This window comes from Hypanus sabinus, chromosome 3 (assembly GCF_030144855.1).
Source record: "Hypanus sabinus isolate sHypSab1 chromosome 3, sHypSab1.hap1, whole genome shotgun sequence".
Taxonomy (NCBI): domain Eukaryota; kingdom Metazoa; phylum Chordata; class Chondrichthyes; order Myliobatiformes; family Dasyatidae; genus Hypanus; species Hypanus sabinus.
In genome coordinates, this window is record NC_082708.1 from 75,243,015 (window position 1) to 75,269,169 (window position 26,155).

The window sequence follows — 26,155 nt, forward strand, 5'->3', positions numbered from 1 at the left end:
CCTGCATATACCCAGCTAACTGAGGCCTGCTGATATCCAGCTGAGAACTGATGCCTGCAGATATCCAGCTAACTGAAGCCTTCAGATATCCAGCTGAGAAATGAAGCCTGCAGATCTCCAGCTAACTGAAGCCTGCAGATATCCAGCTGAGAAATGAAGCCTGCAGATATCCAGCTGAGAAATGAAGCCTACAGATATCCAGCAGAGAAATGAAGCATGCAGATATCCAGCTGAGAAATGAAGCCTGCAGATATCCAGCTGAGAAATGAGGCCTGCAGATATCCAGCTGAGAAATGAAGCCTGCAGATATCCAGCTAACTGAAGCCAGCAGATATCCAGCTGAGAACTGAAACCTGCAGATATCCAGCTGAGAACTGAAGCCTGCAGATATCCAGCTAACTGAAGCCTTCAGATATCCAGCTGAGAAATGAAGCCTACAGATATCCAGCTGAGAAATGAAGCCTGCAGATATCCAGCTGAGAAATGAGGCCTGCAGATGTCCAGCTGAGAAATGAAGCCTGCAGATATCCAGCTAACTGAAGCCTGCAGATATCCAGCTGAGAACTGAAGCCTGCAGATATGCAGCTGAAAAATGAAGCCTGCGGATATCCAGCTAACTGAAGCCTGCAGATATCCAGCTAACTGAAGCCTGCTGATATCCAGCTGAGAAATGAAGCCTGCAGATATCCAGCTGAGAAATGAAGCCTGCAGATATCCAGCTGAGAAATGAGGCCTGCAGATATCCAGCTGAGAAATGAAGCCTGCAGATATCCAGCTGAGAAATGAAGCCTGCAGATATCCAGCTGAGAAATGAGGCCTGCAGATATCCAGCTGAGAAATGAAGCCTGCAGATATCCAGCTAATTGAAGCCTTCAGATATCCAGCTGAGAATTGAAGCCTGCAGATATCTAGCTGAGAAATGAAGCCTGCAGATATCCAGCTGAGAAATGAAGCCTGCAGATATCCAGCTGAGAAATGAAGCCTGCAGATATCCAGCTGAGAAATGAAGCCTGCAGGTATCCAGCTGAGAAATGAAGCCTGCAGATATCCACTTGAGAACTGAAGCCTGCAGATATCCAGCTGAGAACTGGACTGCAGATATCCAGCTGAGAAATGAAGCCTGCAGATATCCAGCTGAGAAATGAAGCCTGCTGATATCCAGCTGAGAAATGAAGCCTGCAGATATCCAGCTGAGAAATGAAGCCTGCAGATATCAAGCTGAGAACTGAAGCCTGCAGATATCCAGCTGACAACTGAAGCCTGCAGATATGCAGCTGAAAAATGAAGCCTGCGGATATCCAGCTAACTGAAGCCTGCAGATATTCAACTGAGAACTGAAGCCTGCAGATATCCAGCTAACTGAAGCCTGCAGATATCCAGCTGAGCAATGAAGCCTGCAGATATCCAGCTGAGAAATGAAGCCTGCAGATATCCAGCTAACTGAAGCCTGCAGATATCCAGCTGAGAAATGAAGCCTGCATATATCCAGCTAACTGAAGCCTGCAGATACCCAGCAGAGAACAGAAGACTGCAGATATCCAGCTGAGAAATGAAGCCTGCAGATATCCAGCTGAGAAATGAAGCCTGCATATACCCAGCTAACTGAGGCCTGCTGATATCCAGCTGAGAACTGATGCCTGCAGATATCCAGCTAACTGAAGCCTTCAGATATCCAGCTGAGAAATGAAGCCTGCAGATCTCCAGCTAACTGAAGCCTGCAGATATCCAGCTGAGAAATGAAGCCTGCAGATATCCAGCTGAGAACTGAAGCCTGCAGATATCCAGCTGAGAAATGAAGCCTATAGATATCCAGCAGAGAAATGAAGCCTGCAGATATCCAGCTGAGAAATGAAGCCTGCAGATATCCAGCTGAGAAAAGAGGCCTGCAGATATCCAGCTGAGAAATGAAGCCTGCAGATATCCAGCTGAGAAATGAAGCCTGCAGATATCCAGCTGAGAAAAGAGGCCTGCAGATATCCAGCTGAGAAATGAAGCCTTCAGATATCCAGCTGAGAATTGAAGCCTGCAGATATCTAGCTGAGAAGTGAAGCCTGCAGATATCCAGCTGAGAAATGAAGCCTGCAGATATCCAGCTGAGAAATGAAGCCTGCAGATATCCAGCTGAGAAATGAAGCCTGCAGGTATCCAGCTGAGAAATGAAGCCTGCAGATATCCACTTGAGAACTGAAGCCTGCAGATATCCAGCTGAGAACTGGACTGCAGATATCCAGCTGAGAAATGAAGCCTGCAGATATCCAGCTGAGAAATGAAGCCTGCTGATATCCAGCTGAGAAATGAGGCCTGCAGATATCCAGCTGAGAAATGAAGCCTGCAGATATCCAGCTGAGAACTGAAGCTTGCAGATATCCAGCTGACAACTGAAGCCTGCAGATATGCAGCTGAAAAATGAAGCCTGCGGATATCCAGCTAACTGAAGCCTGCAGATATTCAACTGAGAACTGAAGCCTGCAGATATCCAGCTAACTGAAGCCTGCAGATATCCAGCTGAGCAATGAAGCCTGCAGATATCCAGCTGAGAAATGAAGTCTGCAGATATCCAGCTAACTGAAGCCTGCAGATATCCAGCTGAGAAATGAAGCCTGCATATATCCAGCTAACTGAAGCCTGCAGATACCCAGCAGAGAACAGAAGACTGCAGATATCCAGCTGAGAAATGAAGCCTGCAGATATCCAGCTGAGAAATGAAGCCTGCATATACCCAGCTAACTGAGGCCTGCTGATATCCAGCTGAGAACTGATGCCTGCAGATATCCAGCTAACTGAAGCCTTCAGATATCCAGCTGAGAAATGAAGCCTGCAGATCTCCAGCTAACTGAAGCCTGCAGATATCCAGCTGAGCAATGAAGCCTGCAGATATCCAGCTGAGAAATGAAGTCTGCAGATATCCAGCTAACTGAAGCCTGCAGATATCCAGCTGAGAAATGAAGCCTGCATATATCCAGCTAACTGAAGCCTGCAGATACCCAGCAGAGAACAGAAGACTGCAGATATCCAGCTGAGAAATGAAGCCTGCAGATATCCAGCTGAGAAATGAAGCCTGCATATACCCAGCTAACTGAGGCCTGCTGATATCCAGCTGAGAACTGATGCCTGCAGATATCCAGCTAACTGAAGCCTTCAGATATCCAGCTGAGAACTGAAGACTGCAGATATCCAGCTGAGAAATGAAGCCTGCAGATATCCAGCTGAGAACTGAAGCCTGCAGATATCCAGCTGAGAAATGAAGCCTATAGATATCCAGCAGAGAAATGAAGCCTGCAGATATCCAGCTGAGAAATGAAGCCTGCAGATATCCAGCTGAGAAAAGAGGCCTGCAGATATCCAGCTGAGAAATGAAGCCTGCAGATATCCAGCTAACTGAAGCCTGCAGATATCCAGCTGAGAAATGAAGCCTGCAGATATCCAGCTGAGAACTGAACCCTGCATATATCCAGCTGAGAAATGAAGCCTGCAGATATCCAGCTAACTGAAGCCTGCAGATATCCAGCTAACTGAAGCCTGCAGATATCCAGCTGACAAATAAAGCCTGCAGATATCCAGCTAAGAACAAAAGCCTGCAGATATCCAGCTGACTGAAGCCTGCAGATATGCAGCTGAAAAATGAAGCCTGCGGATATCCAGATAACTGAAGCCTGCAGATATCCAGGTGAGAACTGAAGCCTGCAGATATCCAGCTAACTGAAGCCTGCAGATATCCAGCTGAGCAATGAAGCCTGCAGATATCCAGCTGAGAAATGAAGCCTGCAGATATCCAGGTAACTGAAGACTGCAGATATCCAGCTGAGAAATGAAGCCTGCAGATATCCAGCTGAGAACTGAAGCCTGCAGATATCCAGCTGAGAAATGAAGCCTGCAGATATCCAGCTGAGAAATGAAGCCTGCAGTTATCCAGCTAACTGAAGCCTGCAGATATCCAGCTGAGAAATGAAGCCTGCAGATATCCAGCTAACTGAAGCCTGCAGATATCCAGCTGAGAAATGAAGCCTGCAGATATCCAGTTGAGAACTGAAGCCTGCAGATATCCAGCTGAGAAATGAAGCCTGCAGATATCCAGCTGAGAACTGAAGCCTGCAGATATCCAGCTGAGAAAAGAAGCCTGCAGATATCCAGCTAACAGAAGCCTGCAGATATCCAGCTGAGAAATGAAGCCTGCAGATATCCAGCTGAGAACTGAAGCCTGCAGTTATCCAGCTCAGAACTGAAGCCTGCAGATGTCCAGCTAACTGAAGCCTGCAGATATCCAGCTGAGAAATGAAGCCTGCAGATATCCAGCTGAGAACTGATGCCTGCAGATATCCAGCTAACTGAAGCCTGCAGATATCCAGCTGAGAAATGAAGCCTGCAGATATCCAGCTAACTGAAGCCTGCAGATATCCAGCTGAGAAATGAAGCCTGCAGATATCCAGTTGAGAACTGAAGCCTGCAGATATCCAGCTAACTGAAGCCTGCAGATATCCAGCTGAGAAATGAAGCCTGCAGATATCCAGCTGAGAACTGAAGCCTGCAGATATCCAGCTGAGAAAAGAAGCCTGCAGATATCCAGCTAACAGAAGCCTGCAGATATCCAGCTGAGAAATGAAGCCTGCAGATATCCAGCTGAGAACTGAAGCCTGCAGATATCCAGCTGAGAAATGAAGCCTACAGATATCCAGCAGAGAAATGAAGCCTGCAGATATCCAGCTGAGAAATGAAGCCTGCAGATATCCAGCTGAGAAATGAGGCCTGCAGATATCCAGCTGAGAAATGAAGCCTGCAGATATCCAGCTAACTGAAGCCAGCAGATATCCAGCTGAGAACTGAAACCTGCAGATATCCAGCTGAGAACTGAAGCCTGCAGATATCCAGCTAACTGAAGCCTTCAGATATCCAGCTGAGAAATGAAGCCTACAGATATCCAGCTGAGAAATGAAGCCTGCAGATATCCAGCTGAGAAATGAGGCCTGCAGATGTCCAGCTGAGAAATGAAGCCTGCAGATATCCAGCTAACTGAAGCCTGCAGATATCCAGCTGAGAACTGAACCCTGCATATATCCAGCTGAGAAATGAAGCCTGCAGATATCCAGCTAACTGAAGCCTGCAGATATCCAGCTAACTGAAGCCTGCAGATATCCAGCTGACAAATAAAGCCTGCAGATATCCAGCTAAGAACAAAAGCCTGCAGATATCCAGCTGACTGAAGCCTGCAGATATGCAGCTGAAAAATGAAGCCTGCGGATATCCAGATAACTGAAGCCTGCAGATATCCAGGTGAGAACTGAAGCCTGCAGATATCCAGCTAACTGAAGCCTGCAGATATCCAGCTGAGCAATGAAGCCTGCAGATATCCAGCTGAGAAATGAAGCCTGCAGATATCCAGGTAACTGAAGACTGCAGATATCCAGCTGAGAAATGAAGCCTGCAGATATCCAGCTGAGAACTGAAGCCTGCAGATATCCAGCTGAGAAATGAAGCCTGCAGATATCCAGCTGAGAAATGAAGCCTGCAGATATCCAGCTAACTGAAGCCTGCAGATATCCAGCTGAGAAATGAAGCCTGCAGATATCCAGTTGAGAACTGAAGCCTGCAGATATCCAGCTGAGAAATGAAGCCTGCAGATATCCAGCTGAGAACTGAAGCCTGCAGATATCCAGCTGAGAAAAGAAGCCTGCAGATATCCAGCTGAGAAATGAAGCCTGCAGATAGCCAGCTGAGAACTGAAGCCTGCAGTTATCCAGCTCAGAACTGAAGCCTGCAGATGTCCAGCTAACTGAAGCCTGCAGATATCCAGCTGAGAAATGAAGCCTGCAGATATCCAGCTGAGAACTGATGCCTGCAGATATCCAGCTAACTGAAGCCTGCAGATATCCAGCTGAGAAATGAAGCCTGCAGATATCCAGCTAACTGAAGCCTGCAGATATCCAGCTGAGAAATGAAGCCTGCAGATATCCAGTTGAGAACTGAAGCCTGCAGATATCCAGCTAACTGAAGCCTGCAGATATCCAGCTGAGAAATGAAGCCTGCAGATATCCAGCTGAGAACTGAAGCCTGCAGATATCCAGCTGAGAAAAGAAGCCTGCAGATATCCAGCTAACAGAAGTCTGCAGATATCCAGCTGAGAAATGAAGCCTGCAGATATCCAGCTGAGAACTGAAGCCTGCAGATATCCAGCTGAGAAATGAAGCCTACAGATATCCAGCAGAGAAATGAAGCCTGCAGATATCCAGCTGAGAAATGAAGCCTGCAGATATCCAGCTGAGAAATGAGGCCTGCAGATATCCAGCTGAGAAATGAAGCCTGCAGATATCCAGCTAACTGAAGCCAGCAGATATCCAGCTGAGAACTGAAACCTGCAGATATCCAGCTGAGAACTGAAGCCTGCAGATATCCAGCTAACTGAAGCCTTCAGATATCCAGCTGAGAAATGAAGCCTACAGATATCCAGCTGAGAAATGAAGCCTGCAGATATCCAGCTGAGAAATGAGGCCTGCAGATGTCCAGCTGAGAAATGAAGCCTGCAGATATCCAGCTAACTGAAGCCTGCAGATATCCAGCTGAGAACTGAAGCCTGCAGATATCCAGCTAACTGAAGCCTGCGGATATCCAGCTGAGAACTGAAGCCTGCATATATCCAGCTGAGAAATGAAGCCTGCAGATATCCAACTAACTGAAGCCTTCAGATATCCAGCTGAGAATTGAAGCCTGCAGATATCTAGCTGAGAACTGAAGCCTGCAGATATCCAGCTGAGAAATGAAGCCTGCAGATATCCAGCTGAGAAATGAAGCCTGCAGATATCCAGCTGAGAAATGAAGCCTGCAGGTATCCAGCTGAGAAATGAAGCCTGCAGATATCCACTTGAGAACTGAAGCCTGCAGATATCCAGCTGAGAACTGAAGACTGCAGATATCCAGCTGAGAAATGAAGCCTGCAGATATCCAGCTAACTGAAGCCTGCTGATATCCAGCTGAGAAATGAAGCCTGCAGATATCCAGCTGAGAACTGAAGCCTGCAGATATCCAGCTGAGAAATGAAGCCTGCAGATATCCAGCTGAGAACTGAAGCCTGCAGATATCCAGCTGAGAAATGAAGCCTGCAGATATCCAGCTGAGAACTGAAGCCTGCAGATATCCAGCTAACTGAAGCCTGCGGATATCCAGCTGAGAACTGAAGCCTGCAGATATCCAGCTGAGAAATGAAGCCTGCAGATATCCAGCTAACTGAAGCCTTCAGATATCCAGCTGAGAATTGAAGCCTGCAGATATCTAGCCGAGAACTGAAGCCTGCAGATATCCAGCTGAGAAATGAAGCCTGCAGATATCCAGCTGAGAAATGAAGCCTGCAGATATCCAGCTGAGAAATGAAGCCTGCAGGTATCCAGCTGAGAAATGAAGCCTGCAGATATCCACTTGAGAACTGAAGCCTGCAGATATCCAGCTGAGAACTGAAGACTGCAGATATCCAGCTGAGAAATGAAGCCTGCAGATATCCAGCTAACTGAAGCCTGCTGATATCCAGCTGAGAAATGAAGCCTGCAGATGTCCAGCTGAGAAATGAAGCCTGCAGATATCCAGCTGAGAACTGAAGCCTGCAGATATCCAGCTGACAACTGAAGCCTGCAGATATGCAGCTGAAAAATGAAGCCTGCGGATATCCAGCTAACTGAAGCCTGCAGATATTCAACTGAGAACTGAAGACTGCAGATATCCAGCTAACTGAAGCCTGCAGATATCCAGCTGAGAACTGAAGCCTGCAGATATCCAGCTGAGAAATGAAGCCTACAGATATCCAGCAGAGAAATGAAGCCTGCAGATATCCAGCTGAGAAATGAAGCCTGCAGATATCCAGCTGAGAAATGAGGCCTGCTGATATCCAGCTGAGAAATGAAGCCTGCAGATATCCAGCTAACTGAAGCCTTCAGATATCCAGCTGAGAATTGAAGCCTGCAGATATCTAGCTGAAAAATGAAGCCTGCAGATATCCAGCTGAGAAATGAAGCCTGCAGATATCCAGCTGAGAAATGAAGCCTGCAGATATCCAGCTGAGAACTGAAGACTGCAGATATCCAGCTGAGAAATGAAGCCTGCAGATATCCAGCTAACTGAAGCCTGCAGATATCCAGCTGAGAAATGAAGCCTGCAGATATCCAGCTGAGAAATGAAGCCTGCAGGTATCCAGCTGAGAAATGAAGCCTGCAGATATCCACTTGAGAACTGAAGCCTGCAGATATCCTTCTGAGAACTGAAGACTGCAGATATCCAGCTGAGAAATGAAGCCTGCAGATATCCAGCTAACTGAAGCCTGCTGATATCCAGCTGAGAAATGAAGCCTGCAGATGTCCAGCTGAGAAATGAAGCCTGCAGATATCCAGCTGACTGAAGCCTGCAGATATGCAGCTGACTGAAGCCTGCAGATATGCAGCTGAAAAATGAAGCCTGCGGATATCCAGATAACTGAAGCCTGCAGATATCCAGGTGAGAACTGAAGCCTGCAGATATCCAGCTAACTGAAGCCTGCAGATATCCAGCTGAGCAATGAAGCCTGCAGATATCCAGCTGAGAAATGAAGCCTGCAGATATCCAGGTAACTGAAGCCTGCAGATATCCAGCTGAGAAATGAAGCCTGCAGATATCCAGCTGAGAACTGGAGCCTGCAGATATCCAGCTGAGAAATGAAGCCTGCAGATATCCAGCTGAGAAATGAAGCCTGCAGTTATCCAGCTAACTGAAGCCTGCAGATATCCAGCTGAGAAATGAAGCCTGCAGATATCCAGCTAACTGAAGCCTGCAGATATCCAGCTGAGAAATGAAGCCTGCAGATATCCAGCTGAGAACTGAAGCCTGCAGATATCCAGCTGAGAAAAGAAGCCTGCAGATATCCAGCTAACAGAAGCCTGCAGATATCCAGCTGAGAAATGAAGCCTGCAGATATCCAGCTGAGAACTGAAGCCTGCAGTTATCCAGCTCAGAACTGAAGCCTGCAGATGTCCAGCTAACTGAAGCCTGCAGATATCCAGCTGAGAAATGAAGCCTGCAGATATCCAGCTGAGAACTGATGCCTGCAGATATCCAGCTAACTGAAGCCTGCAGATATCCAGCTGAGAAATGAAGCCTGCAGATATCCAGCTAACTGAAGCCTGCAGATATCCAGCTGAGAAATGAAGCCTGCAGATATCCAGCTAACTGAAGCCTGCAGATATCCAGCTGAGAAATGAAGCCTGCAGATATCCAGTTGAGAACTGAAGCCTGCAGATATCCAGCTAACTGAAGCCTGCAGATATCCAGCTGAGAAATGAAGCCTGCAGATATCCAGCTGAGAACTGAAGCCTGCAGATATCCAGCTGAGAAAAGAAGCCTGCAGATATCCAGCTAACAGAAGCCTGCAGATATCCAGCTGAGAAATGAAGCCTGCAGATATCCAGCTGAGAACTGAAGCCTGCAGATATCCAGCTGAGAAATGAAGCCTACAGATATCCAGCAGAGAAATGAAGCATGCAGATATCCAGCTGAGAAATGAAGCCTGCAGATATCCAGCTGAGAAATGAGGCCTGCAGATATCCAGCTGAGAAATGAAGCCTGCAGATATCCAGCTAACTGAAGCCAGCAGATATCCAGCTGAGAACTGAAACCTGCAGATATCCAGCTGAGAACTGAAGCCTGCAGATATCCAGCTAACTGAAGCCTTCAGATATCCAGCTGAGAAATGAAGCCTACAGATATCCAGCTGAGAAATGAAGCCTGCAGATATCCTGCTGAGAAATGAGGCCTGCAGATGTCCAGCTGAGAAATGAAGCCTGCAGATATCCAGCTAACTGAAGCCTGCAGATATCCAGCTGAGAACTGAAGCCTGCAGATATCCAGCTAACTGAAGCCTGCGGATATCCAGCTGAGAACTGAAGCCTGCAGATATCCAGCTGAGAAATGAAGCCTGCAGATATCCAACTAACTGAAGCCTTCAGATATCCAGCTGAGAATTGAAGCCTGCAGATATCTAGCTGAGAACTGAAGCCTGCAGATATCCAGCTGAGAAATGAAGCCTGCAGATATCCAGCTGAGAAATGAAGCCTGCAGATATCCAGCTGAGAAATGAAGCCTGCAGGTATCCAGCTGAGAAATGAAGCCTGCAGATATCCACTTGAGAACTGATGCCTGCAGATATCCAGCTGAGAACTGAAGACTGCAGATATCCAGCTGAGAAATGAAGCCTGCAGATATCCAGCTAACTGAAGCCTGCTGATATCCAGCTGAGAAATGAAGCCTGCAGATATCCAGCTGAGAACTGAAGCCTGCAGATATCCAGCTGAGAAATGAAGCCTGCAGATATCCAGCTGAGAACTGAAGCCTGCAGATATCCAGCTGAGAAATGAAGCCTGCAGATATCCAGCTGAGAACTGAAGCCTGCAGATATCCAGCTAACTGAAGCCTGCGGATATCCAGCTGAGAACTGAAGCCTGCAGATATCCAGCTGAGAAATGAAGCCTGCAGATATCCAGCTAACTGAAGCCTTCAGATATCCAGCTGAGAATTGAAGCCTGCAGATATCTAGCCGAGAACTGAAGCCTGCAGATATCCAGCTGAGAAATGAAGCCTGCAGATATCCAGCTGAGAAATGAAGCCTGCAGATATCCAGCTGAGAAATGAAGCCTGCAGGTATCCAGCTGAGAAATGAAGCTTGCAGATATCCACTTGAGAACTGAAGCCTGCAGATATCCAGCTGAGAACTGAAGACTGCAGATATCCAGCTGAGAAATGAAGCCTGCAGATATCCAGCTAACTGAAGCCTGCTGATATCCAGCTGAGAAATGAAGCCTGCAGATGTCCAGCTGAGAAATGAAGCCTGCAGATATCCAGCTGAGAACTGAAGCCTGCAGATATCCAGCTGACAACTGAAGCCTGCAGATATGCAGCTGAAAAATGAAGCCTGCGGATATCCAGCTAACTGAAGCCTGCAGATATTCAACTGAGAACTGAAGCCTGCAGATATCCAGCTAACTGAAGCCTGCAGATATCCAGCTGAGAACTGAAGCCTGCAGATATCCAGCTGAGAAATGAAGCCTACAGATATCCAGCAGAGAAATGAAGCCTGCAGATATCCAGCTGAGAAATGAAGCCTGCAGATATCCAGCTGAGAAATGAGGCCTGCAGATATCCAGCTGAGAAATGAAACCTGCAGATATCCAGCTAACTGAAGCCTTCAGATATCCAGCTGAGAATTGAAGCCTGCAGATATCTAGCTGAAAAATGAAGCCTGCAGATATCCAGCTGAGAAATGAAGCCTGCAGATATCCAGCTGAGAAATGAAGCCTGCAGATATCCAGCTGAGAACTGAAGACTGCAGATATCCAGCTGAGAAATGAAGCCTGCAGATATCCAGCTAACTGAAGCCTGCTGATATCCAGCTGAGAAATGAAGCCTGCAGATATCCAGCTGAGAAATGAAGCCGGCAGATATCCAGCTGAGAAATGAAGCCTGCAGATATCCAGCTGACAACTGAAGCCTGCAGATATGCAGATGAAAAATGAAGCCTGCGGATATCCAGCTAACTGAAGCCTGCAGATATCCAACTGAGAACTGAAGCCTGCAGATATCCAGCTAACTGAAGCCTGCAGATATCCAGCTGAGCAATGAAGCCTGCAGATATCCAGCTGAGAAATGAAGCCTGCAGATATCCAGGTAACTGAAGCCTGCAGATATCCAGCTGAGAAATGAAGCCTGCAGATATCCAGCTGAGAACTGAAGCCTGCAGATATCCAGCTGAGAAATGAAGTCTGCAGATATCCAGCTGAGAAATGAAGCCTGCAGTTATCCAGCTAACTGAAGCCTGCAGATATCCAGCTGAGAAATGAAGCCTGCAGATATCCAGCTAACTGAAGCCTGCAGATATCCAGCTGAGAAATGAAGCCTGCAGATATCCAGTTGAGAACTGAAGCCTGCAGATATCCAGCTAACTGAAGCCTGCAGATATCCAGCTGAGAAATGAAGCCTGCAGATATCCAGCTGAGAACTGAAGCCTGCAGATATCCAGCTGAGAAAAGAAGCCTGCAGATATCCAGCTAACAGAAGCCTGCAGATATCCAGCTGAGAAATGAAGCCTGCAGATATCCAGCTGAGAACTGAAGCCTGCAGTTATCCAGCTCAGAACTGAAGCCTGCAGATGTCCAGCTAACTGAAGCCTGCAGATATCCAGCTGAGAAATGAAGCCTGCAGATATCCAGCTGAGAACTGATGCCTGCAGATATCCAGCTAACTGAAGCCTGCAGATATCCAGCTGAGAAATGAAGCCTGCAGATATCCAGCTAACTGAAGCCTGCAGATATCCAGCTGAGAAATGAAGCCTGCAGATATCCAGTTGAGAACTGAAGCCTGCAGATATCCAGCTAACTGAAGCCTGCAGATATCCAGCTGAGAAATGAAGCCTGCAGATATCCAGCTGAGAACTGAAGCCTGCAGATATCCAGCTGAGAAAAGAAGCCTGCAGATATCCAGCTAACAGAAGCCTGCAGATATCCAGCTGAGAAATGAAGCCTGCAGATATCCAGCTGAGAACTGAAGCCTGCAGATATCCAGCTGAGAAATGAAGCCTACAGATATCCAGCAGAGAAATGAAGCATGCAGATATCCAGCTGAGAAATGAAGCCTGCAGATATCCAGCTGAGAAATGAGGCCTGCAGATATCCAGCTGAGAAATGAAGCCTGCAGATATCCAGCTAACTGAAGCCAGCAGATATCCAGCTGAGAACTGAAACCTGCAGATATCCAGCTGAGAACTGAAGCCTGCAGATATCCAGCTAACTGAAGCCTTCAGATATCCAGCTGAGAAATGAAGCCTACAGATATCCAGCTGAGAAATGAAGCCTGCAGATATCCAGCTGAGAAATGAGGCCTGCAGATGTCCAGCTGAGAAATGAAGCCTGCAGATATCCAGCTAACTGAAGCCTGCAGATATGCAGCTGAAAAATGAAGCCTGCGGATATCCAGCTAACTGAAGCCTGCAGATATCCAGCTAACTGAAGCCTGCTGATATCCAGCTGAGAAATGAAGCCTGCAGATATCCAGCTGAGAAATGAAGCCTGCAGATATCCAGCTGAGAAATGAGGCCTGCAGATATCCAGCTGAGAAATGAAGCCTGCAGATATCCAGCTGAGAAATGAAGCCTGCAGATATCCAGCTGAGAAATGAGGCCTGCAGATATCCAGCTGAGAAATGAAGCCTGCAGATATCCAGCTAATTGAAGCCTTCAGATATCCAGCTGAGAATTGAAGCCTGCAGATATCTAGCTGAGAAATGAAGCCTGCAGATATCCAGCTGAGAAATGAAGCCTGCAGATATCCAGCTGAGAAATGAAGCCTGCAGATATCCAGCTGAGAAATGAAGCCTGCAGGTATCCAGCTGAGAAATGAAGCCTGCAGATATCCACTTGAGAACTGAAGCCTGCAGATATCCAGCTGAGAACTGGACTGCAGATATCCAGCTGAGAAATGAAGCCTGCAGATATCCAGCTGAGAAATGAAGCCTGCTGATATCCAGCTGAGAAATGAAGCCTGCAGATATCCAGCTGAGAAATGAAGCCTGCAGATATCCAGCTGAGAACTGAAGCCTGCAGATATCCAGCTGACAACTGAAGCCTGCAGATATGCAGCTGAAAAATGAAGCCTGCGGATATCCAGCTAACTGAAGCCTGCAGATATTCAACTGAGAACTGAAGCCTGCAGATATCCAGCTAACTGAAGCCTGCAGATATCCAGCTGAGCAATGAAGCCTGCAGATATCCAGCTGAGAAATGAAGCCTGCAGATATCCAGCTAACTGAAGCCTGCAGATATCCAGCTGAGAAATGAAGCCTGCATATATCCAGCTAACTGAAGCCTGCAGATACCCAGCAGAGAACAGAAGACTGCAGATATCCAGCTGAGAAATGAAGCCTGCAGATATCCAGCTGAGAAATGAAGCCTGCATATACCCAGCTAACTTAGGCCTGCTGATATCCAGCTGAGAACTGATGCCTGCAGATATCCAGCTAACTGAAGCCTTCAGATATCCAGCTGAGAAATGAAGCCTGCAGATCTCCAGCTAACTGAAGCCTGCAGATATCCAGCTGAGAAATGAAGCCTGCAGATATCCAGCTGAGAACTGAAGCCTGCAGATATCCAGCTGAGAAATGAAGCCTATAGATATCCAGCAGAGAAATGAAGCCTGCAGATATCCAGCTGAGAAATGAAGCCTGCAGATATCCAGCTGAGAAAAGAGGCCTGCAGATATCCAGCTGAGAAATGAAGCCTGCAGATATCCAGGTGAGAAATGAAGCCTGCAGATATCCAGCTGAGAAAAGAGGCCTGCAGATATCCAGCTGAGAAATGAAGCCTTCAGATATCCAGCTGAGAATTGAAGCCTGCAGATATCTAGCTGAGAAGTGAAGCCTGCAGATATCCAGCTGAGAAATGAAGCCTGCAGATATCCAGCTGAGAAATGAAGCCTGCAGATATCCAGCTGAGAAATGAAGCCTGCAGGTATCCAGCTGAGAAATGAAGCCTGCAGATATCCAGTTGAGAACTGAAGCCTGCAGATATCCAGCTAACTGAAGCCTGCAGATATCCAGCTGAGAAATGAAGCCTGCAGATATCCAGCTGAGAACTGAAGCCTGCAGATATCCAGCTGAGAAAAGAAGCCTGCAGATATCCAGCTAACAGAAGCCTGCAGATATCCAGCTGAGAAATGAAGCCTGCAGATATCCAGCTGAGAACTGAAGCCTGCAGTTATCCAGCTCAGAACTGAAGCCTGCAGATGTCCAGCTAACTGAAGCCTGCAGATATCCAGCTGAGAAATGAAGCCTGCAGATATCCAGCTGAGAACTGATGCCTGCAGATATCCAGCTAACTGAAGCCTGCAGATATCCAGCTGAGAAATGAAGCCTGCAGATATCCAGCTAACTGAAGCCTGCAGATATCCAGCTGAGAAATGAAGCCTGCAGATATCCAGTTGAGAACTGAAGCCTGCAGATATCCAGCTAACTGAAGCCTGCAGATATCCAGCTGAGAAATGAAGCCTGCAGATATCCAGCTGAGAACTGAAGCCTGCAGATATCCAGCTGAGAAAAGAAGCCTGCAGATATCCAGCTAACAGAAGCCTGCAGATATCCAGCTGAGAAATGAAGCCTGCAGATATCCAGCTGAGAACTGAAGCCTGCAGATATCCAGCTGAGAAATGAAGCCTACAGATATCCAGCAGAGAAATGAAGCATGCAGATATCCAGCTGAGAAATGAAGCCTGCAGATATCCAGCTGAGAAATGAGGCCTGCAGATATCCAGCTGAGAAATGAAGCCTGCAGATATCCAGCTAACTGAAGCCAGCAGATATCCAGCTGAGAACTGAAACCTGCAGATATCCAGCTGAGAACTGAAGCCTGCAGATATCCAGCTAACTGAAGCCTTCAGATATCCAGCTGAGAAATGAAGCCTGCAGATATCCAGCTAATTGAAGCCTTCAGATATCCAGCTGAGAATTGAAGCCTGCAGATATCTAGCTGAGAAATGAAGCCTGCAGATATCCAGCTGAGAAATGAAGCCTGCAGATATCCAGCTGAGAAATGAAGCCTGCAGATATCCAGCTGAGAAATGAAGCCTGCAGGTATCCAGCTGAGAAATGAAGCCTGCAGATATCCACTTGAGAACTGAAGCCTGCAGATATCCAGCTGAGAACTGGACTGCAGATATCCAGCTGAGAAATGAAGCCTGCAGATATCCAGCTGAGAAATGAAGCCTGCTGATATCCAGCTGAGAAATGAAGCCTGCAGATATCCAGCTGAGAAATGAAGCCTGCAGATATCCAGCTGAGAACTGAAGCCTGCAGATATCCAGCTGACAACTGAAGCCTGCAGATATGCAACTGAAAAATGAAGCCTGCGGATATCCAGCTAACTGAAGCCTGCAGATATTCAACTGAGAACTGAAGCCTGCAGATATCCAGCTAACTGAAGCCTGCAGATATCCAGCTGAGCAATGAAGCCTGCAGATATCCAGCTGAGAAATGAAGCCTGCAGATATCCAGCTGAGAAATGAAGCCTGCATATATCCAGCTAACTGAAGCCTGCAGATACCCAGCAGAGAACAGAAGACTGCAGATATCCAGCTGAGAAATGAAGCCTGCAGATATCCAGCTGAGAAATGAAGCCTGCATATACCCAGCTAACTGAGGCCTGCTGATATCCAGCTGAGAACTGATGCCTGCAGATATCCAGCTAACTGAAGCCTTCAGATATCCAGCTGAGAAATGAAGCCTGCAGATCTCCAGCTAATTGAAGCCTGCAGATATCCAGCTGAGAAATGAAGCCTGCAGATATCCAGCTGAGAACTGAAGCCTGCAGATATCCAGCTGAGAAATGAAGCCTATAGATATCCAGCAGAGAAATGAAGCCTGCAGATATCCAGCTGAGAAATGAAGCCTGCAGATATCCAGCTGAGAAAAGAGGCCTGCAGATATCCAGCTGAGAAATGAAGCCTGCAGATATCCAGGTGAGAAATGAAGCCTGCAGATATCCAGCTGAGAAAAGAGGCCTGGAGATATCCAGCTGAGAAATGAAGCCTTCAGATATCCAGCTGAGAATTGAAGCCTGCAGATATCTAGCTGAGAAGTGAAGCCTGCAGATATCCAGCTGAGAAATGAAGCCTGCAGATATCCAGCTGAGAAATGAAGCCTGCAGATATCCAGCTGAGAAATGAAGCCTGCAGGTATCCAGCTGAGAAATGAAGCCTGCAGATATCCACTTGAGAACTGAAGCGTGCAGATATCCAGCTGAGAACTGGACTGCAGATATCCAGCTGAGAAATGAAGCCTGCAGATATCCAGCTGAGAAATGAAGCCTGCTGATATCCAGCTGAGAAATGAAGCCTGCAGATATCCAGCTGAGAAATGAAGCCTGCAGATATCCAGCTGAGAACTGAAGCCTGCAGATATCCAGCTGACAACTGAAGCCTGCAGATATGCAGCTGAAAAATGAAGCCTGCGGATATCCAGCTAACTGAAGCCTGCAGATATTCAACTGAGAACTGAAGCCTGCAGATATCCAGCTAACTGAAGCCTGCAGATATCCAGCTGAGCAATGAAGCCTGCAGATATCCAGCTGAGAAATGAAGTCTGCAGATATCCAGCTAACTGAAGCCTGCAGATATCCAGCTGAGAAATGAAGCCTGCATATATCCAGCTAACTGAAGCCTGCAGATACCCAGCAGAGAACAGAAGACTGCAGATATCCAGCTGAGAAATGAAGCCTGCAGATATCCAGCTGAGAAATGAAGCCTGCATATACCCAGCTAACTGAGGCCTGCTGATATCCAGCTGAGAACTGATGCCTGCAGATATCCAGCTAACTGAAGCCTTCAGATATCCAGCTGAGAAATGAAGCCTGCAGATCTCCAGCTAACTGAAGCCTGCAGATATCCAGCTGAGAAATGAAGCCTGCAGATATCCAGCTGAGAACTGAAGCCTGCAGATATCCAGCTGAGAAATGAAGCCTATAGATATCCAGCAGAGAAATGAAGCCTGCAGATATCCTGCTGAGAAATGAAGCCTGCAGATATCCAGCTGAGAAAAGAGGCCTGCAGATATCCAGCTGAGAAATGAAGCCTGCAGATATCCAGCTAACTGAAGCCTGCAGATATCCAGCTGAGAAATGAAGCCTGCAGATATCCAGCTGAGAACTGAACCCTGCATATATCCAGCTGAGAAATGAAGCCTGCAGATATCCAGCTAACTGAAGCCTGCAGATATCCAGCTAACTGAAGCCTGCAGATATCCAGCTGACAAATAAAGCCTGCAGATATCCAGCTAAGAACAAAAGCCTGCAGATATCCAGCTGACTGAAGCCTGCAGATATGCAGCTGAAAAATGAAGCCTGCGGATATCCAGATAACTGAAGCCTGCAGATATCCAGGTGAGAACTGAAGCCTGCAGATATCCAGCTAACTGAAGCCTGCAGATATCCAGCTGAGCAATGAAGCCTGCAGATATCCAGCTGAGAAATGAAGCCTGCAGATATCCAGGTAACTGAAGCCTGCAGATATCCAGCTGAGAAATGAAGCCTGCAGATATCCAGCTGAGAACTGATGCCTACAGATATCCAGCTGAGAAATGAAGCCTGCAGATATCCAGCTGAGAAATGAAGCCTGCAGTTATCCAGCTAACTGAAGCCTGCAGATATCCAGCTGAGAAATGAAGCCTGCAGATATCCAGCTAACTGAAGCCTGCAGATATCCAGCTGAGAAATGAAGCCTGCAGATATCCAGTTGAGAACTGAAGCCTGCAGATATCCAGCTAACTGAAGCCTGCAGATATCCAGCTGAGAAATGAAGCCTGCAGATATCCAGCTGAGAACTGAAGCCTGCAGATATCCAGCTGAGAAAAGAAGCCTGCAGATATCCAGCTAACAGAAGCCTGCAGATATCCAGCTGAGAAATGAAGCCTGCAGATATCCAGCTGAGAACTGAAGCCTGCAGTTATCCAGCTCAGAACTGAAGCCTGCAGATGTCCAGCTAACTGAAGCCTGCAGATATCCAGCTGAGAAATGAAGCCTGCAGATATCCAGCTGAGAACTGATGCCTGCAGATATCCAGCTAACTGAAGCCTGCAGATATCCAGCTGAGAAATGAAGCCTGCAGATATCCAGCTAACTGAAGCCTGCAGATATCCAGCTGAGAAATGAAGCCTGCAGATATCCAGTTGAGAACTGAAGCCTGCAGATATCCAGCTAACTGAAGCCTGCAGATATCCAGCTGAGAAATGAAGCCTGCAGATATCCAGCTGAGAACTGAAGCCTGCAGATATCCAGCTGAGAAAAGAAGCCTGCAGATATCCAGCTAACAGAAGCCTGCAGATATCCAGCTGAGAAATGAAGCCTGCAGATATCCAGCTGAGAACTGAAGCCTGCAGATATCCAGCAGAGAAATGAAGCATGCAGATATCCAGCTGAGAAATGAAGCCTGCAGATATCCAGCTGAGAAATGAGGCCTGCAGATATCCAGCTGAGAAATGAAGCCTGCAGATATCCAGCTAACTGAAGCCAGCAGATATCCAGCTGAGAACTGAAACCTGCAGATATCCAGCTGAGAACTGAAGCCTGCAGATATCCAGCTAACTGAAGCCTTCAGATATCCAGCTGAGAAATGAAGCCTACAGATATCCAGCTGAGAAATGAAGCCTGCAGATATCCAGCTGAGAAATGAGGCCTGCAGATGTCCAGCTGAGAAATGAAGCCTGCAGATATCCAGCTAACTGAAGCCTGCAGATATCCAGCTGAGAACTGAAGCCTGCAGATATCCAGCTAACTGAAGCCTGCGGATATCCAGCTGAGAACTGAAGCCTGCAGATATCCAGCTGAGAAATGAAGCCTGCAGATATCCAACTAACTGAAGCCTTCAGATATCCAGCTGAGAATTGAAGCCTGCAGATATCTAGCTGAGAACTGAAGCCTGCAGATATCCAGCTGAGAAATGAAGCCTGCAGATATCCAGCTGAGAAATGAAGCCTGCAGATATCCAGCTGAGAAATGAAGCCTGCAGGTATCCAGCTGAGAAATGAAGCCTGCAGATATCCACTTGAGAACTGAAGCCTGCAGATATCCAGCTGAGAACTGAAGACTGCAGATATCCAGCTGAGAAATGAAGCCTGCAGATATCCAGCTAACTGAAGCCTGCTGATATCCAGCTGAGAAATGAAGCCTGCAGATATCCAGCTGAGAACTGAAGCCTGCAGATATCCAGCTGAGAAATGAAGCCTGCAGATATCCAGCTGAGAACTGAAGCCTGCAGATATCCAGCTGAGAAATGAAGCCTGCAGATATCCAGCTGAGAACTGAAGCCTGCAGATATCCAGCTAACTGAAGCCTGCGGATATCCAGCTGAGAACTGAAGCCTGCAGATATCCAGCTGAGAAATGAAGCCTGCAGATATCCAGCTAACTGAAGCCTTCAGATATCCAGCTGAGAATTGAAGCCTGCAGATATCTAGCCGAGAACTGAAGCCTGCAGATATCCAGCTGAGAAATGAAGCCTGCAGATATCCAGCTGAGAAATGAAGCCTGCAGATATCCAGCTGAGAAATGAAGCCTGCAGGTATCCAGCTGAGAAATGAAGCCTGCAGATATCCACTTGAGAACTGAAGCCTGCAGATATCCAGCTGAGAACTGAAGACTGCAGATATCCAGCTGAGAAATGAAGCCTGCAGATATCCAGCTAACTGAAGCCTGCTGATATCCAGCTGAGAAATGAAGCCTGCAGATGTCCAGCTGAGAAATGAAGCCTGCAGATATCCAGCTGAGAACTGAAGCCTGCAGATATCCAGCTGACAACTGAAGCCTGCAGATATGCAGCTGAAAAATGAAGCCTGCGGATATCCAGCTAACTGAAGCCTGCAGATATTCAACTGAGAACTGAAGCCTGCAGATATCCAGCTAACTGAAGCCTGCAGATATCCAGCTGAGAACTGAAGCCTGCAGATATCCAGCTGAGAAATGAAGCCTACAGATATCCAGCAGAGAAATGAAGCCTGCAGATATCCAGCTGAGAAATGAAGCCTGCAGATATCCAGCTGAGAAATGAGGCCTGCAGATATCCAGCTGAGAAATGAAGCCTGCAGATATCTAGCTGAAAAATGAAGCCTGCAGATATCCAGCTGAGAAATGAAGCCTGCAGATATCCAGCTGAGAAATGAAGCCTGCAGATATCCAGCTAACTGAAGCCTGCTGATATCCAGCTGAGAAATGAAGCCTGCAGATATCCAGCTGAGAAATGAAGCCTGCAGATATCCAGCTGAGAAATGAAGCCTGCAGATATCCAGCTGAGAAATGAAGCCTGCAGATATCCAGCTGAGAAATGAAGCCTGCAGATATCCAGCTGACAACTGAAGCCTGCAGATATCCAGCTAACTGAAGCCTGCGGATATCCAGCTGAGAACTGAAGCCTGCAGATATCCAGCTGAGAAATGAAGCCTGCAGATATCCAGCTAACTGAAGCCTTCAGATATCCAGCTGAGAATTGAAGCCTGCAGATATCTAGCCGAGAACTGAAGCCTGCAGATATCCAGCTGAGAAATGAAGCCTGCAGATATCCAGCTGAGAAATGAAGCCTGCAGATATCCAGCTGAGAAATGAAGCCTGCAGGTATCCAGCTGAGAAATGAAGCCTGCAGATATCCACTTGAGAACTGAAGCCTGCAGATATCCAGCTGAGAACTGAAGACTGCAGATATCCAGCTGAGAAATGAAGCCTGCAGATATCCAGCTAACTGAAGCCTGCTGATATCCAGCTGAGAAATGAAGCCTGCAGATGTCCAGCTGAGAAATGAAGCCTGCAGATATCCAGCTGAGAACTGAAGCCTGCAGATATCCAGCTGACAACTGAAGACTGCAGATATGCAGCTGAAAAATGAAGCCTGCGGATATCCAGCTAACTGAAGCCTGCAGATATTCAACTGAGAACTGAAGCCTGCAGATATCCAGCTAACTGAAGCCTGCAGATATCCAGCTGAGAACTGAAGCCTGCAGATATCCAGCTGAGAAATGAAGCCTACAGATATCCAGCAGAGAAATGAAGCCTGCAGATATCCAGCTGAGAAATGAAGCCTGCAGATATCCAGCTGAGAAATGAGGCCTGCAGATATCCAGCTGAGAAATGAAGCCTGCAGATATCCAGCTAACTGAAGCCTTCAGATATCCAGCTGAGAATTGAAGCCTGCAGATATCTAGCTGAAAAATGAAGCCTGCAGATATCCAGCTGAGAAATGAAGCCTGCATATATCCAGCTGAGAAATGAAGCCTGCAGATATCCAGCTGAGAACTGAAGACTGCAGATATCCAGCTGAGAAATGAAGCCTGCAGATATCCAGCTAACTGAAGCCTGCTGATATCCAGCTGAGAAATGAAGCCTGCAGATATCCAGCTGAGAAATGAAGCCTGCAGATATCCAGCTGAGAAATGAAGCCTGCAGATATCCAGCTGACAACTGAAGCCTGCAGATATGCAGATGAAAAATGAAGCCTGCGGATATCCAGCTAACTGAAGCCTGCAGATATCCAACTGAGAACTGAAGCCTGCAGATATCCAGCTAACTGAAGCCTGCAGATATCCAGCTGAGCAATGAAGCCTGCAGATATCCAGCTGAGAAATGAAGCCTGCAGATATCCAGCTAACTGAAGCCTGCAGATATCCAGCTGAGAAATGAAGCCTGCATATATCCAGCTAACTGAAGCCTGCAGATACCCAGCAGAAAACAGAAGATTGCAGATATCCATCTGAGAAATGAAGCCTGCAGATATCCAGCTGAGAAATGAAGCATGCATATACCCAGCTAACTGAGGCCTGCTGATATCCAGCTGAGAACTGATGCCTGCAGATATCCAGCTAACTGAAGCCTTCAGATATCCAGCTGAGAAATGAAGCCTGCAGATTCCAGCTAACTGAAGCCTGCAGATATCCAGCTGAGAAATGAAGCCTGCAGATATCCAGCTGAGAACTGAAGCCTGCAGATATCCAGCTGAGAAATGAAGCCTATAGATATCCAGCAGAGAAATGAAGCCTGCAGATATCCAGCTGAGAAATGAAGCCTGCAGATATCCAGCTGAGAAAAGAGGCCTGCAGATATCCAGCTGAGAAATGAAGCCTGCAGATATCCAGCTAACTGAAGCCTGCAGAAATCCAGCTGAGAACTGAAACCTGCAGATATCCAGCTGAGAACTGAAGCCTGCAGATATCCAGCTATCTGAAGCCTGCGGATATTCAGCTGAGAACTGAAGCCTGCAGATATCCAGCTGAGAACTGAAGTCTGCAGATATCCAGCTGAGAAATGAAGCCTGCAGATATCCACTTGAGAACTGAAGCCTGCAGATATCCAGCTGAGAACTGAAGACTGCAGATATCCAGCTGAGAAATGAAGCCTGCAGATATCCAGCTAACTGAAGCCTGCTGATATCCAGCTGAGAAATGAAGCCTGCAGATATCCAGCTGAGAACTGAAGCCTGCAGATATCCAGCTGAGAAATGAAGCCTGCAGATATCCAGCTGAGAACTGAAGCCTGCAGATATCCAGCTGAGAAATGAAGCCTGCAGATATCCAGCTGAGAACTGAAGCCTACTGATATCCAGCTAACTGAAGCCTGCGGATATCCAGCTGAGAACTGAAGCCTGCAGATATCCAGCTGAGAAATGAAGCCTGCAGATATCCAGCTAACTGAAGCCTTCGGATATCCAGCTGAGAATTGAAGCCTGCAGATATCTAGCCGAGAACTGCCTGCAGATATCCAGCTGAGAACTGAAGCCTGCAGATATCCAGCTGAGAAATGAAGCCTGCAGATATCCAGCTGAGAAATGAAGCCTGCAGGTATCCAGCTGAGAAATGAAGCCTGCAGATATCCACTTGAGAACTGAAGCCTGCAGATATCCAGCTAACTGAAGCCTGCAGAAATCCAGCTGAGAACTGAAACCTGCAGATATCCAGCTGAGAACTGAAGCCTGCAGATATCCAGCTATCTGAAGCCTGCGGATATTCAGCTGAGAACTGAAGCCTGCAGATATCCAGCTGAGAACTGAAGTCTGCAGATATCCAGCTGAGAAATGAAGCCTGCAGATATCCAGCTAACTGAAGCCTGCTGATATCCAGCTAAAAAATGAAGCCTGCAGATATCCAGCTGAGAACTGAAGCCTGCAGATATCCAGCTGAGAAATGAAGCCTGCATATACCCAGCTAACTGAGGCCTGCTGATATCCAGCTGAGAACTGATGCCTGCAGATATCCAGCTAACTGAAGCCTTCAGATATCCAGCTGAGAAATGAAGCCTGCAGATTCCAGCTAACTGAAGCCTGCAGATATCCAGCTGAGAAATGAAGCCTGCAGATATCCAGCTGAGAACTGAAGCCTGCAGATATCCAGCTGAGAAATGAAGCCTATAGATATCCAGCAGAGAAATGAAGCCTGCAGATATCCAGCTGAGAAATGAAGCCTGCAGATATCCAGCTGAGAAATGAAGCCTGCAGATATCCAGCTGACAACTGAAGCCTGCAGTTATCCAGCAGAGAAATGAAGCCTGCAGATATCCAGCTGAGAAAGGAAGCCTGCAGATATCCAGCTGAGAAATGAAGCCTGCAGCTATCCAGCTGAGAAATGAAGCCTGCAGATATCCACTTGAGAACTGAAGCCTGCAGATATCCAGCTGAGAACAGAAGACTGCAGATATCCAGCTGAGAAATGAAGCCTGCAGATATCCAGCTAACTGAAGCCTGCAGATATCCAGCTGAGAAATGAAGCCTGCATATATCCAGCTAACTGAAGCCTGCAGATACCCAGCAGAAAACAGAAGATTGCAGATATCCAGCTGAGAAATGAAGCCTGCAGATATCCAGCTGAGAAATGAAGCCTGCATATACCCAGCTAACTGAGGCCTGCTGATATCCAGCTGAGAACTGATGCCTGCAGATATCCAGCTAACTGAAGCCTTCAGATATCCAGCTGAGAAATGAAGCCTGCAGATTCCAGCTAACTGAAGCCTGCAGATATCCAGCTGAGAAATGAAGCCTGCAGATATCCAGCTGAGAACTGAAGCCTGCAGATATCCAGCTGAGAAATGAAGCCTATAGATATCCAGCAGAGAAATGAAGCCTGCAGATATCCAGCTGAGAAATGAAGCCTGCAGATATCCAGCTGAGAAAAGAGGCCTGCAGATATCCAGCTGAGAAATGAAGCCTGCAGATATCCAGCTAACTGAAGCCTGCAGAAATCCAGCTGAGAACTGAAACCTGCAGATATCCAGCTGAGAACTGAAGCCTGCAGATATCCAGCTATCTGAAGCCTGCGGATATTCAGCTGAGAACTGAAGCCTGCAGATATCCAGCTGAGAACTGAAGTCTGCAGATATCCAGCTGAGAAATGAAGCCTGCAGATATCCAGCTAACTGAAGCCTGCTGATATCCAGCTAAAAAATGAAGCCTGCAGATATCCAGCTGAGAACTGAAGACTGCAGATATCCAGCTGAGAAAAGAGGCCTGCAGATATCCAGCTGACAACTGAAGCCTGCAGTTATCCAGCAGAGAAATGAAGCCTGCAGATATCCAGCTGAGAAATGAAGCCTGCAGATATCCAGCTGAGAAATGAGGCCTGCAGATATCCAGCTGAGAAATGAAGCCTGCAGATATCCAGCTAACTGAAGCCTGCAGAAATCCAGCTGAGAACTGAAACCTGCAGATATCCAGCTGAGAACTGAAGCCTGCAGATATCCAGCTATCTGAAGCCTGCGGATATTCAGCTGAGAACTGAAGCCTGCAGATATCCAGCTGAGAACTGAAGTCTGCAGATATCCAGCTGAGAAATGAAGCCTGCAGATATCCACTTGAGAACTGAAGCCTCCAGATATCCAGCTGAGAACTGAAGACTGCAGATATCCAGCTGAGAAATGAAGCCTGCAGATATCCAGCTAACTGAAGCCTGCTGATATCCAGCTGAGAAATGAAGCCTGCAGATATCCAGCTGAGAACTGAAGCCTGCAGATATCCAGCTGAGAAATGAAGCCTGCAGATATCCAGCTGAGAACTGAAGCCTGCAGATATCCAGCTGAGAAATGAAGCCTGCAGATATCCAGCTGAGAACTGAAGCCTGCAGATATCCAGCTAACTGAAGCCTGCGGATATCCAGCTGAGAACTGAAGCCTGCAGATATCCAGCTGAGAAATGAAGCCTGCAGATATCCAGCTAACTGAAGCCTTCAGATATCCAGCTGAGAATTGAAGCCTGCAGATATCTAGCCGAGAACTGCCTGCAGATATCCAGCTGAGAAATGAAGCCTGCAGGTATCCAGCTGAGAAATGAAGCCTGCAGATATCCACTTGAGAACTGAAGCCTGCAGGTATCCAGCTGAGAAATGAAGCCTGCAGATATCCACTTGAGAACTGAAGCCTGCAGATATCCAGCTAACTGAAGCCTGCAGAAATCCAGCTGAGAACTGAAACCTGCAGATATCCAGCTGAGAACTGAAGCCTGCAGATATCCAGCTATCTGAAGCCTGCGGATATTCAGCTGAGAACTGAAGCCTGCAGATATCCAGCTGAGAACTGAAGTCTGCAGATATCCAGCTGAGAAATGAAGCCTGCAGATATCCAGCTAACTGAAGCCTGCTGATATCCAGCTAAAAAA